This window comes from Rana temporaria, chromosome 9 (assembly GCF_905171775.1).
Source record: "Rana temporaria chromosome 9, aRanTem1.1, whole genome shotgun sequence".
NCBI classification, from domain to species: Eukaryota; Metazoa; Chordata; class Amphibia; order Anura; family Ranidae; genus Rana; species Rana temporaria.
This window is the reverse complement of record NC_053497.1, coordinates 33186979-33203114: the sequence shown is the minus strand read 5'-3', so window position 1 is coordinate 33203114 and position 16136 is coordinate 33186979.

Sequence of the window (16136 nt, the reverse complement as noted above, 5' to 3'; positions counted from 1 at the left end):
CTACTTCCTCTGCCCTAATTCTGTGATAGATTGGAAAGATTAATGTTAATATAAGGTGGACCTTTTCATCTTTTCATAGTCTTATAGCAGGCAGATCTTTCACCATCCAGGAGGGACATAACCTACCTTCCCTTGTTAGAAGAATTTACACACTGTATTGTTTAAGAGGAATGGAAGAAGCCAACATTTTTCAGAAGTTCCAAATAAAGAGTGGGATCGTAAGAAAAACACCATTAGTAGAACTTTTGGCAATCATTTTGCAATTCCTATGCAGACAGGCTGATATGTTGCTTTTGGATGTTATTGCGCTTTAACAAATAATGGAAATCTTCTACATTGTCAATGCCCTTTACTCAGGGCCGCCATCAGGAATTATGGGGCCCCTTACACAGCTTCAGGCATGGGCCCCCTGGAGAAGAGAACCGGGGGGGTGCTGCCGCCTGAAATTAAGCGGGAGGCTGCCACGAATTGAGAAGCGGGGGGGGGGGGGGGGTAGCCATCCAGGGCCCTTTAAAAATAAGAAAAATATATATATAAAAAATATATATTTAAATTTATTTATTTTTTTAAAAAGGGGGGTTGCCATCTGGGGCCCTGGGGACCTCTGGGCCCTTTAATAAAATACACACATATATATATGTATATATATATATATATATATATATATATATATATATATATATATATATATATATATATACACACACACACAATTTTTTTTTTTTTAGAACAATAAATTACAAAAAAAGGGGGGTTGCCATCCAGGACCTATGGGCCCTTTAATACAAAAAAGAAACCTCTGGGCCCTTTAATAAAAAATAAATAAATAAAAAAACATAAATAAACATTTATAAAAAAAACATTTATAAAAAAAAGAGGGGGGGGGGGTGTCATCCAGGGCCCTGGGGACCTCTGGGCCCTTTAATAAAAAATAAATAAAAAAAAGGGGGGTTTGCCACATGGGGCCCTGGGGACCTCTGAGCCATTTAATAAAAAAATATATATATATATATACACATATATACATATATATATATATATATATATATATATATATATATATATATATATATATATATATATATATATATATATATATATATATATATATATATATATATATATAAAAAAGAAATAAAATAATATAAAAAAGAAATAAAACATTTTTATAAAAAAAGGGGGGTTGCCATCCGGGGCCCTCTGGGCCCTTTAATAATAATAATAATAATATAATATATATATATAAAAAATAAAAGAAATAAAAAAATATATAATTTTTTTTTTTTTTTTTATAAAAAAGGGGGGTTGTCATCCAGGGCCCTGGGGATCTCCGGGCCCCTGGGGACCTCCTGACCCCTAAAGAACAAAAAATTGGCCCTTTAATAAAAAATAAAATAAAATATATTAAAAAATATATATATTTTTTTATAAAAAATAAGTTAAAAAAAGGGGGGTTGCCATCTGGGGCCCTGTGGGCCTCCGGGCCCCTGGGATCCTCTGGACCCCTAAAAGGGGGTTGCCATGCGGGCCCCTGGGGACCTCCGGGCTCCTTACAGGTGTACTGCCTGTACCCCCCTGATGGCGGCCCTGCCTTTACTCTAAACAGGGATGGACTGGCCATTGGGACTATAGGGAGTTTCCCGGTGGGCCGATGGCTCAGTGGGCCGGCTTCAGTGACAGCAGACCGCCGCCCCCCCTCTGCTCCTCTGTCTCTCCCTTCCCGCAGCGCTCACCTCCTCTCCCTCCCCACAGCGCTTACCTGGGGGGAACAAAGAAGCAGGGGGAGGACCAGAGGAGCAGGGGGGACGACAGAGGAGCATGGGGGAGGGGACAGACAGCTGAATCAACAGCTATGGCCTGGGAGTTTCTCACTTCTGCCTAATCTTGTCCCTTAAGGGCAGGCGGGAACTGATTCTTTGCCCCGGGTAAAATAATGTCTAGCTTCCCCACTGGTACTGCCTATAAGAGTACCAGTACCAGCCATTCTACTCTAATAAAGTAGAGTGGCTAGTGAAGGGGGAGAGGGGGCTTGGGTGGCAGGGGGGGTGCGGCAGTTGTCCAGCCGCCATGGGAGAGACCTGTCAAAGTGGGCCAGTCTGGATGAAGTCCAGGGCCAAATTTTTGTCCCAGTCCAGCCCTGACTCTAAACAATCATTTGTATTGGTATTGGACTGGCAAATTACCATCTTAAAATGTTTCAACAAAATAACAGTGACCAACATTTCCCATTTTCACTGGTCTATAGCAAATGGTTATGTATATTATGTTTAATCTTTTTTATTAAGTATTTGCAGACAATACATGTTTGAAATACAAATAGTAACTGAATGTATCCAAATTCGCACATCCACCTCATAATGAGCAACATAGAACAGAACAAAAATATATAACATTTATATAACCACTTCAGCCCCGGACCATATTGCTGGTCAAAGACCAAGCCACTTTTTGCGATTCGGCACTGCGTCACTTTAACTGACAATTGCACGGTCGTGCGACGTGGCTCCCAAACAAAATTGGCGTCCTTTTTATCCCACAAACAGAGCTTTTTTTGGTGGTATTTGATCACCTCTGCGGTTTTTATTTTTTGCGCTATAAACAAAAATAGAGCGACAATTTTGAATTTTTTTTTTATTTTTTACTTTTTGCTATAATAAATATCCCCCCAAAAATATATAAAAAAAATTTTTTCCTCAGTTTAGGCCGATACGTATTCGTCTACATATTTTTCGTAAAAAGAAAATCGCAATAAACGTTTATTGATTGGTTTGTGCAAAAGTTATAGCGTTTACAAAATAGGGGATAGTTTTATGGCATTTTTATTAATATATATTTTTTTTACTAGTAATGGCGGCGATCAGCGATTTTTGGGACCATTGGCATTTTTATAGCAATCAGTTCTATAAAAATGCATTGATTACTATAAAAATGCCACTGGCAGGGAAGGGGTTAACACTAGGGGGCGAGGAAGGGGTTGAGTACGTTCCCTGGGTGTGTTCTAACATATAGTACAGCTCTTATGTTAGATAGCTGGAGCAGGCAAGTGATTGATGTCGAAGGCATCCATTAACCTCCCTTGCGGTATGATTCTTTCAGATTTTAGGTGCTGAAAGCGGTACCATTATTTTGCATGGAAATTTGGCATTTTATATTGTAGGTTTGCAATTCTTAGGAATAACTCACTTAAATCTGTCCAAACAAGAGTCTAGTAGACATCCCGGGTATGATAAATTTTAAACACAAAATCATAAATTATAATATATATAAATAACTATAAATAATTATAACAAATAATAATATAATAATAAAAATGATTACTTTCAGTATTTGATGACGAATTTCCCCACAAATCGCTATCGCTCAATTCTGCAAGTGATTCTAATTAATTATCGCTGTTTTCTAGCTCTAAAACCACTTTAGACATACAGGGACACTTTTTGGTTGCTATGGACAATCTCCAGTTTCCAGGCAGAAAGAACAGTCTTTATTATATAAGTGCATGCAGGTCACTGGGCAGACCACTAGGGACAAAGGGGGTGTGCATTTACTTCATACAGTACTGTAATCTGTAAGATTACAGTATATTGTATGTGTACTGTGTTTTCATTATTTTGAATTTGGCGCCGATCTCCGCCCCCGTGCGTCGTAACGTCGCAGGAAAGGAGCTCAGCGGCACACGGGCACTGTGTGAATCGAGCGAGGAGACAGCTTGATCACACAGCAGGGAGACATCACAGGATCCAGGGGACAAAGTAAGTAATCTCCGCCTGGATACTGCGATCCTGAGTCTGGCTTGGGGATACCACTTATGGTACTGGATTTCCACCCTGAGCCAGACTCGGGACTACCGCCAGAGTGGTTAACAAAAATCAGCAATATGTCCTTGCACACAGAATGCAGTGTAGACATGTGCATGACGAAAACATTTGTTTAATTTCTATTCGTTAATCTAGTTATTTTGTTTAGTTACCGTATTTGCCGTCATATAAGACGACTGGGCGTATAAGACAACCCCCTATTTTTCCAGGAAAAATGTTGGTTTTGGGATATACTTGCCGTATAAGACGACCCCCTTCCTACTAGTCAGTCTGGAAGCTGAGGGGGAGCCAGAACAACCGCTGACAGAAACAGGCTTTTTTCAGCTTTTTTCAAATCTCACTGTGCCATTACATTACATTACATTAAATGCCTCCACTGTGCCTTTACATTATATGCCTCCACTGTGCCATTACATGCCTCCACTGTGCCATTACATGCCTCCACTGTGCCATTACATTACATGCCTCCACTGTGCCATTACATGCCTCCACTGTGCCATTACATTACATGCCTCCACTGTGCCATTACAATACATGCCTCCACTGTGCCATTACATTACATGCCTCCACTGTGCCATTACATGCCTCCACTGTGCCATCACATGCCTCCACTGTGTCATCACACGCCTCCACTGTGCCATCACATGCCTCCACTGTGCCATTACATGCCTCCACTGTGCCATCACATGCCTCCACTGTGCCATCACATGCCTCCACTGTGTCATTACACGCCTCCACTGTGCCATTGCCGGCCTCACTGTGCCGGCCAAGACGATCGCCCTACCTTATTTTGTTTTCAGGTTTTGGGTTTCAGGCTGCGGGCATTTAGGCTTCATTTCCACTGGCGTTTTTACAGCCACTGTTGTTAGGCTTTTTTACAGCTTAAAAACGCCTGTCCATGTTTATTTTGTAAAAAAAAAATATATATATATTTTTTTGTGAGCTGCAGCTTTAAAAATGCCGCGGTCGCGTTTTTGAGCGGTTTTCCGCGTTTTTGAGCGTTTTTTAACGTCTGGCGTTTTTACAGCTCTACTCTGGAGCTTCAGAACGCCCTGGTCCCGCGTTTTTTTACAGCTCAAAAACGTCTATGCCACTTGCAGCTCAAAAACGCCTATGTGGGAATGAAGCCATAGAATAACATGGACAGGCGTTTTTAAGCTGTAAAAAACGCTCAGAAACGTGGCTGTAAAAACGCCAGTGGAAATGAGGCCTTATTTCGTCCGAGGATGAGAAGGCATCCGTGATAGGCGGAACACTGAACAGAGGCCCTGCTGGGAAAATGAGTGTTCCGCCTATCACGGAACACTCTGAGGAGGAGGCGTAGCTTTTGAATATGGATGCCTGCAGCCTGACTGAGACAGGTACCGGCGTATAAGACGAGCCCCGACTTTTGAGGCATTTTTTTTGCATCCAAATAGTCGTCTTATACGCTGGAAAATACGGTAAATTCGGTTGATTCGTTGAATTTGTTTTCGAAATTCGTTTTCGGAATTTGTATTTGGAATTCGTATTTGGAATTTTAGATTTTTCTTTGAATTTACCGATTTTTTTAGTTTCAAAGCGATCAAATCGATACATTTTTTAATCAGTCGAAACGAAAATGTTATATTGTTTTTGATTTAAATGCAGCAAAGTGAAAAAAAAAAAAAAAAATCTTCATCAAATTATTGCAATGACTCTTTAACTAGTTGCCGACCAGCCGCCGTCATTCTATGGCGGCAGGTCCGCTCTCCTGGGCGAGAGCCCGTAGCTATATGTCGGCTCTTTTAGTGGCCACTAGGGGCACATGCGCCCCCCGCTCGTCCTTGACTCCCGTGCGGGTGCCCGGCGGGCACGATCGCCGCCGGGCACCCGCGATTGCTCGTTACAGAGCAGGGAACGGGAGCTGTCAGGGGGGGAAACGCTGATCCAGAAGATCAGTGTTTCCCCTAGTGAGGTCACCCCCCACCACAGTAAGAACACACCCAGGGAACATACTTAACCCCTTCCCCGCCCCCTAGTGTTAACCCCTTCACTGCCAGTGCCATTTTTATAGTAATCCAATGCATTTATATAGCACTGATGGCTATAAAAAGGCCAATGGTCCCAAAAATGTGTCAAAAGTGTCCGAAGTGTCCGTCATAATGTCGCAGTACCGAAAAAAATTGCTGATCGCCGCCATTACTAGTAAAAAAAATATATTAATAAAAATGACATAAAAATACCCCCTATTTTGTAAACGCTATAACTTTTGCGCAAACCAATCAATAAACGCTTATTGCAATTTTTTTTTTACGAAAAATATGTAGAAGAATACGTATTGTCCTAAACTGAGGAAAAAATATGTTTTTTTATATATTTTTGGGGGATATTTATTACAGCAAAGAGTAAAAAATATTCATTTTTTTCAAAATTGTCGCTCTATTTTTGTTTATAGCGCAAAAAATAAAAACCGCAGAGGTGGTCAAATACCACCAAAAGAACGCTCTATTTGTGGGAAAAAAAGGACGCCAATTTTGTTTGGGAGCCACGTCGCACGACCGTGCAATTGTCAGTTAAAGCGACGCAGTCCCGAATCGCAAAAAGTGCTCTGGTCTTTGGGCAGCAATATGGTCCGGGGGTTAAGCGGTTAAATCACCTTTGGCTTAACAAAAACAGCATTATTTTGAAATGGTACTTTAATAACAATTTGACTGAAGTTTAATGTAAAATTTTATTTGAGTTTCAGTCCTTTTTTCCGAAATTTCTGAAGAATAAATAAATAAATAAATAGAAGAGAAAAACTGAGTGCACACCGAGGGATACAAAACAGAAACATCCTGTTCAGCTAGAAACACAATACCTGAGATATCAGGCAACACAGTGATGCCAGCTTGCGATTTAAATATACGGGAAAACTCACATATTATATTATGACAATCTAAAAAGTGACATATAAGCGTTACAGAAAACACACTGGGGGAGATTTTCTAAAGCTGGAGCACTCAGAATTTGGTGCAGCTGTGCAATTGTGACTTCTAACTTCAGCTTTTTCAATGAATCTTTGACTATATAATCTGGAAGCTGATTGGTTTTATGCAGAGCTGCGCCAGATTTTGCACACTTGCACACTTGCCCTCTGTATATGTGTTCTTGTCACAGAATTTGAATAGGGTTGTATGACATTGTGAGTTAATAAACACATTTTTCATGAATTTTAACAGATTGAAACCTTGTGGTGTCCTGCATTGGCCCTGTTTTAGCAAAAGCCTAAAATATGTGTTGTATGTTGTTATGTCAAGTGACATAACCTACACTAGAAAAAATGCTGCAAGTCCGTTGCTGCACATTCAAATTAATGGGCTGCCTTAATGCAATGCACAGTATTGTACATGCAGTGCACTGGACAACCCGGGTGTAAATGAGCCCTTATGCCTCGTACACACGATCAGTTTTCCCGTTGAAAAAAGTCCGATGAGAGCTTTTGGTCGGGAATCCCGACCGTGTGTATGCTCCATCAGACTTTTTCCAACGGGAAAACTGCTGGAAAAAGATAGAGAGCAGGTTCTTTATTTTCCCATCAGGAAAAAATCCAATCCGAATTTCCTATCGTGTGTCAAAATTCCGACCCGCAAAATTCTGACGCATGCTCAGAAACAAATCGATGCTCAGAAGCATAGAACTTCATTTTCTCAGCTTGTCGTAGTCTTTTAACGTCACCGTGTTCTTGGCAGTAAAAAGTTCACAGAACTTTTGTGCGACCGTGTGCATGCAAGGCAGGCTTGAGCAGAATTCCATCGGAAAAACCATCCAACTTTTTTCCCGACACGAATTCCGCTCATGTGTACAGAGCATTAGTGTTACTTAGGTGATCTGCTTAACTTACCTTATATGCTATGAATTAGACATGTGCAATTCGTTTAGTTTCTAATTCGTTTTTTAACGAAAATAAGGAAATTCGTTCATTCCAAATTTTCATATTTAATGAATTTTTTATTTCCGAATTTAGAATTTACGAATTTTCGGATTTCCGAAAATTAGAATTTTCGCATTTCCGAATTTTAAAATTTCCGAATTTTCGGACTTCCGACATTTCAAATTTACGAATTTTCGTATTTGCAAAATTTTTTAATTTCCGAATTTTCGGATTTCCGAATTTTCGGATTTCTGAATTTTCGGATTTCCGAATTTTATAATTTACGAATTTTCATATTTCTGAATTTCGGAAATTCGTAAATACGATTTTTTTTTAATTTTAGTATTTCGAATTTTCGAAATTCCGAAATTTCGATTTTTTTGAATTTTCGAATTTTTTAATTTTCGAATTTTCGGATTTTTCAATTTTCGAACTTTTCGAATTTTTCAATTTTCGAAAATTCGAAATTCCGAAAAACGAAAATTCGGAAATGAAAAAATTCGGAAAAACGAAAATTCGAAAATTAAAAATCAAATCTGAATTTCGGAAATTCGGCAATACAACATTTTTTCGAATTTAGAAATTTTCGAAATCTCGAATTTTTTTAATTTTCGATTTTTTTTTATTTTTTTATTTTTTCATTTTAGTTTTTTTTCGAATTTTCCATTTTTCGAAATTCTTATTTTTTTCATTTTCGAAATATCGAATTTTCGAATTTTTTATTTTTCCAATTTTTCATATTCGAAATTTCGAATTTTTCAATTTTCGTATTTCCGAATTTTCGTTTTTCCGAATTTCGAATTTTCGAAAATTGAAAAATTCGAAAGTTCGAAAATTGAAAAATCCGAAAATTCGAAAATTAAAAAATTTGAAAATTCAAAAAAATCGAAATTTCGGAATTTCGAAAATTCGAAATACTAAAATTTAAAAAAAATCGTATTTACGAATTTCCGAAATTCGGAAATATGAAAATTCGTAAATTATAAAATTCGGAAATCCGAAAATTTGGAAATCCGAAAATTCGGAAATCCGAAAATTCGGAAATTAAAAATTTTTGCAAATACGTTAATTCATAAATTCGAAATGTCGGAAGTCCGAAAATTTGGAAATTTTAAAATTGGGAAATGCGAAAATTCGTAAATTCTAATTTTCGGAAATCCGAAAATTCGTAAATTCAAAATTTTCGTAAGTCCGAAAATTCGGAAATAAAAAATTAATTAAATACGAAAATTTGGAATGAACGAATTTCCTTATTTTCGTTAAAAAACGAATTAGAAACTAAACGAATTGCACATGTCTAATTCATAGCATATAAGAAGTTCAAAAATCTAAAATTCGAAAATGGGAAATTTCCGGATTTTTAAAATGTCCGAATTTCCGAAAATTCATTTTTTTCGTTTTCGTTTCAATCGTTTTTTTTTTCGAAAATTCGTAAAAAAAAAAATCCGTTTTATTCATTTTTGGCTTTTTCGGAAATCCGAAAATTCGGAATTCCGAATTTTCGAATTTCGAATTTCCCGAATTTATGAATTTACAGATAAAGCAAAAAAAAACGAATGAAACAAAAACAAAAAAAAACCCCGAATTATTCGAATTTCCCCCCAAAAAAAAAAAACGAAAATAACATAAACGAAAATAATGAATACTGCAAGATAGAAGCACTCCTCCCCAAGATATTTGATTATACACCTGGGTCCGGCAGGCTAATGCACAAGCTCATCTGACCTCCTTAAAACCGGGGTCCAACGATTGGGTAAGAGTCAGTATTTATATTTCTTCAGCTGAATATAAAGATTCAAGTTTCTTCAAGATGTTGGGTTAAAGTCTGCAGCGATTAATGAACTATTGCTTGGAAGTATCTGGTGGTCAGGATTTTCTTTGATATATTTTTTGGAGGACTTTGATCACTCAATTACCTCTTTCTTTATTAATTTTGGGTTTATTTATATCTTTTTTGTTCACCTGGTACAGGGTGTATCAACACATCAATTTTTTCATCACTTTATGGTTTTGATATAACATTATTTCACTCCCTTGTGATTGCACATTTAAATGTTTGGAGTTGCGCACTTATTTCTTTTTTGTATGTATGTCTTTGAAGTTTAAGTATTTGAGCTTTGAATAGGCAGCAGCACTCTCCTATTTAACCAGTTAGCAACCGCCCTATAGACGAAATACGTCTACAAGGCGGTTGCTTAACTCTGGGAGGGCGTCAATGTACGTCCTCCCAGAATCGCGCTCCCGCACGCTCCCGGACCCGGCTGATCACGGATCACGGTAAATCGCCGCTGATAGCGGCGGTTTACCACGTGATCGCTCCGTCCAGCCCGCTGCTGCTGCTGCGGGCTGGATCTGTGACACATGCAGTCACAGATCCAGCCATCGATCCCTCCCTGTGCAATACTCTGCAGTACCAGCCATACTCTGCAATGCCCCCACACTCTGCAATGCCCCACACTCTGCAATGCCCCCACACTGTGCAATACCCCCACACTGTGCAATACCCCAAAATACTCTGCAATGCCCCCACACTCTGCAATGCCCCCACACTCTGCAATACCCCAAAATACTCTGCAATACCCCAAAATACTCTGCAATGCCCGCAATACTCCGCAATGCCCCGCAATACTCCGCAATGCCCCGCAATACTCCGCAATGCCCCGCAATACCCCGCAATGCCCCACAATACCCCACAATACTCCGCAATACCCCGCAATACTCCGCAATACCCCGCAATACCCCGCAATACTCCGCAATACCCCACAATACCCCGCAATACTCCGCAATACTCCGCAATACCCCACAATACCCCACAATACCCCGCAATACTCCGCAATACCCTGCAATACCCCACAATACTCTGCAATACCCCACAATACTCCGCAATACCCCACAATACTCCGCAATACCCTGCAACGTCGTCTATGGGGATTTTTAAGTAGCGAAGTTTGGCGCCATTCCACGAGCGTGTGCAATTTTGAAGGGTGACATGTTGGGTATCTATTTACTCGGCGTAACTTCATCTTTCACATTTATGCAAAAGAATGAAGAAAAAATACTAAATTTGCCAAATTTTATAACAGAAACAAAGAAAAATTATTTTTTTTACAGAATTTTCAGTCTTTTTTCTTTTATAGCGCAAAAAATAAAAAACCCAACGGTGATTAAATACCACCAAAAGAAAGCTCTATTTGTGTGAAAAAAAGGACGAAAATTTCATTTGGGTACAGTGTTGTATGACTGAGTAATTGTCATTCAAATTGTGAGAGCACCGAAAGCTGAAAATTGGTCTGGTTATTAAGGGGGTTTACGTGCCTAGTGGTCAAGTGGTTAAATTCATTTTTTCACTCATATTTTTCATTCCTTCCTCTATTTAGAGGTCATATATCAATTTTTCCTCACTTGTAAGTGGGTTTAGTGCAGAGTTTTCTCCCCTTTTTTTATGATTGTTTTTTTAACTGATGGTGTGTAGGCACGACTGACCATCAGTCAGCCACATCGGTTAACTGATGGAAAAATCCATCAGACCGTTCTCATCGGATTGAATGAATCGTGTGTACAGGGCATTAGTATAACATTTATTGGGTACAACATTTTGTTAACAGCAGTGACCCCTATGCTCTGCCCTGCCAGTGGTGACCCCTGTCATCTATCTTTCCAGCAGTGACCCCTGTCCTCTCTCCTTTCAGCAGTGATCACTTTCCCCTTTCCTGCCAGTGGTGAGCCCTGCCCCCTCTCCTGCCAGTGTTGACCCCTGCCCCCTCTCTGGCCAGTGTTGACCCCTGCCCCCTCTCTTGCCAGTGTTGACCCCTGCCCCCTCTCTTGCCAGTATTGACTCCTGCCCCCTCTCCTGCCAATGTTGACTCCTGCCCTCTCTCCTGCCAGCGGTGACTCCTGCGCTCTGCCCTGACAGTGGTGTATGCCTGTGTGAATAAGGCCTAAAAGAGGTTTTTCTTTATGCCCCTATGAAAAAGGGTTTTGCAGTGGATGACTAAAGCTAATACAAACACAGATTCTGATACTTATGGAGGTTGTATGTAAAAACACAAAATATTTTCAAAGGAACACAAAACTATATAAAATGGCATTTTATCTGTTGTGACAGCGTGAGGCTCTGCCATTGTGAAAATAGTTGGAAAAGTGACATAAGGTTCACACTAACGTTAAGTGCAAAGCTCTAGAGCAGGGGTAGGTAACCTCGGTCCTCTAACTATTTTGAAACTACCCATCAGACATTGCAAGACCCTGACAATCACAGGCATGACTCCTAGAGACAGAGGCATTATGGGATTTGTAGCTTCACCACAGCTGGTGGGCAGAGGTTGCCTACCCCTGCTCTAGAGTATTGTTTCTGAGTAGTGAAGACTGGGATTTCAGTTTTCCCTAGGTTTAGAAGTTCTGGATCAGGGTCTGGAGCTTGGAAATGTCAAAGAGATTTGGGTGGGAAGAAGTCTCCAATCCTGTGTCCAGGTCTTACTGGAGACCTACCTACATGTTGTGTGAGTGTGCAGGTGTGTGTATAAGGGAGGAACTGGCTGAAGCTCAGGGCCCCCATCAGCATAAAGCTATGTGCTTTCATTTGGAATGAGATAGAGATCTCTACTCAGGAGACTGTACTTAGGGTCGCCACATTTTCTTAAAGCCAAACCCGAACATTTAGCGGCGCACAGCAACATTTCTTTTTTCTTTGTGTACACTATGGCAGGGGTCGTCAACCCCCAGCCCATGGCCCACTTCCGGGCCATGGTCTTTCTGCAGCCGGCCCGCGGGTGCGGGTGGCATGAGAGAGCCCGGTAGGAGACATAAGCGAGCCGGCAAGTAGAGATGACATCATCTTTCTCCGCCCCCTGCCCAGTCAGCCTCAATGTCGGAGGTATGACATCATCTATCACCGCTCTCCTGCCTTCACTGGGCACCCCTCTGTGCTTAAATGACCAGTGCTGCCACCAATGCAATGGCAAGCAGCATGGCAAGTGAAATTCTAAATCTTGTGGCAGGCAGCGTGGCAGGTGACGTGGCAACCCCCCAACCGGGCCTTGGCACAATTTTCTTCCACGCAGCCGGTCCCCGTGCCAAAAAGGTTGGGGACCACTGCACTATGGGATAAAAGACCTGGGACACCATTGGGTGCTCCAAAGAGAATAGTAATGTGGGGCACATAGTGTCCCCTCACCCTCCTATCAGGCCCTGTTTCGAAGCTACATTCCTTTCTAAATAATGTGTCCGGGTTTCAGAGGGACTGAAACCCGGACACATGATTAAAAACCTGGACTGTCCGGGTGAATCCAGTACAGGTGGCAACCCTAACTGTACTCCATGTTGGAGAGATTGATTTTCCATTGGACTGAGAGAGTTGAGGTGGCTACGCAAGCCTGGGATATTGAGAGAGAGTCTGGGAGACTGAGAAAGTCAGGACAACTAGGTGGGTCCAGGGGAGTGAGGGAATCTGTAATGCCGCGTACACACGATTGGAAATTCTAACAAGAAAACCATGTTTTTTTCAGACGTGATTTTGGCTCAAACTTGTGTTGCATACACACGGTCACACATAATTCCGTCCGTCAAGAACGTGGTGACGTACAACACTACAACGAGCCGAGAAAAATTAACTTCAATGATTCCGAGCATGCGTCTAATTGATTCCGAGCATGCATGTTTTTTTTGCGCATCAGAATTGCATACAGACGATCGGGATTGCCAATAAGAACTTTTCCCGTCGGAAAATTTGAGAACCAGCTTTCAAATAATTGCTGTTGGAAATTCCAACAGCCTACACACAATTGGAATTTCTGACCAAAAGCTCACATCAAACTTTTCTTGTCGGAAATTCCGATCGTGTGTACACGGCATAAGTCTCAGAGGAGTGAGAGAGCCTGGAGTGTCAGGAGAACACCCAATAAGAGGCCAGGGAGCGTGTCTGTGCTGCAGGGAGCAAGTGCATGTTTGCACTGACCAGCTGACACCTGGAATTACAGTGGTTGCAGGGAGCAGCAAGTAAACCCTATTGTGGCGTACAGCTGGGAGCTGTGACTAAAGGCTGAGGGAGCCAAGAAAGCCAGGAGAAGCTGGTTGAGACAGTCTTAGAGACCAGTGATATGAGCAGTGGTGCTGCTGATAAGAGAGCCAGATGGCTTAGCATTTTCTATTGACGGTTTTGCTGTATGAAGCTGACACCCCTGCGTAGGCAACCTCTGTTTTGAACTTTTCTTTTACATTTTTCAATAAAAGTGGGCTGACAAATCCTTAACCACGGTTCAGACTGGCATGACTCACTTGAAGAGTGCAAAACCACTATATCACAGTATATAGACATTGCTGGTTCTCATTGCTAGAGAAAGATGTTAGTAAATCAGACATAAACTTGTGTGAAATAAATGCAGTTTTGCCCTTTTGAAGATCACACCCTTAATGTGGCCAGTGTGAATTAGCACCAATTCTCTATTTTACAGAAGTTAGGCACTGGCCTTTTTCCTGCCTAACCACTGGCAGGAAACAACTAGCACAATCCTGTAGCGCTCGATGTTCATTTTTTTGTATCTGTTTTTTTTTTTTTTTTTTTTGAGCTATCTAGATTAGCTAGATTTCATAGAAGTGAGAAAGGGGATATATTTTAATTCAAAGTAAGCAAATCCCCCTCCCTCCCCCCTGCAATGCCCTCCCCTTCAGTTTATAAATACGCAAAAATGATTGGGTAAACCCACAAATGCTTTTTTTTTTCAATACAGTGGAACCTCGGATTGCGAGTAACACGGTTAACAAGCGTTTTGCAATACGAGCACTGTATTTTTAAAAATCCTAACTTGGTTTGCGGGTGTTGTTTCCCAACACGAGCAGGATTCAGGCCAAATCGTGTGTAGTACTGCATATGGCTTGAGGTGGGGGGTGCCGTTCCCAGCCGATCTGCGCCGTTCGGAAATGCTTGTAAAGACACGGAAATACTCTGTTTTCGAGCCTTTCCGAGGTTTGCCGAGGTCAGACGAGCTGTCGTCTGGCCTTTTCAGCTGTTTCCAAGGCTCTCCGGCGCCCCCCCCACCTGTGGCCGCAAGGGGGTATTGCATGCCATTGAAGTCTGGTTAAAATGATTATACCTATAGCTCATTGTATATTAGTGTAAGCAGTAAGTTGAAGACATGTGGAAGAAGGTGCTCTGGACAGATTAGACCAAAATTAAACTTTTTGGCCTAAAATCAAAATGCTATGTGTGGCTGAAAACTAACACTGTACACCACCCTGAACACACCCTGGCAGCATCATGTTGTGGGGATGCTTTTCTTCGGCAGGGACAGGAAAGCTGGTCAGAGTTGATGGGAAGATGGATGGAGACAAATACAGAGCAATCTTAGAAGAAAACCTGTGATGCCGCGTACACACGATCGGTCAAACCGATGAGAACGGTCTGATGGACCGTTTTCATCGGACCAAACTGATCGTGTGTGGGCTCCATCGGTTATTTATCCATAGGTTAAAAAAAAGCAATCTTGTTTTAAATTTAAACGATGGATACAAGACACTATTCCTCCCACTGACACCAAAAAAGGGTCAATATTCCTGCTATTGACATTAACAATGGGGCACTATTTCTCTCATTGAAGACAACGATGGGGCACTATTACTCAACCGCACACCAACGATGGAGCACTATTCCTCCCACTGTGACCAATGATGGGGCACTATTCCTCCCACTGAGACCAATGATGGGGCACTATTCTTCCCCCTAATACCAAAGATGCATTGTACCAAATGCCAGGATAATTTCTACTCTTGATGGCCACAGTCCGGCCTCCAAAAGTCTGAAGGACAGTAAACTAGCTCTTTGTTTAGAAAATTTGGAGACCCCCTTGTATAGATCAAAAAAATAAACATTCGCCCTTGGGACTTTAAATGAGGTGAGCACTGTGGAGCCAATAAAATAACAGGAATAATTACAGTATATGTTTACGTAAAAAGCAGTACATACATTAATGTCATGAACATAAGCCAATTCATACAGAATACAGAAAATAGGTAAAATGATATCGCAAGTAACTGTCCATATTAAAACACACAAGCATTAAGTGTATACCCGACGCGTATCACGAGGCTTAGCTTGCTCTTCAGGGGTAGATGCTCATGGTATACCTAAAATGAAAGGATAAAGTATGTAGTATGATATAAAGGACACAGGGTAAGGGTGGTCCTTGATATGGAAAACCCCATACTCACCAATGGACATAGCCAAAGACCAGGGCATGTGAGGCTCCCAAACGGCGGCAGCGAGTGTCCTGCCAGGGAGCAGAGGAGGCGGGGCCAAACGAAGTCCCAACCGGGGTCAAACGGAAGGAGGGCATGGCATGGATGGAGTTTGTATATCCCCAAGAGTCTCAATGGGTCCATAAGGAATATTGTCTCTAAACATAAATATGTATATATTGGATAGTTAGTAATACGGTAGGTAAGCGTACAAA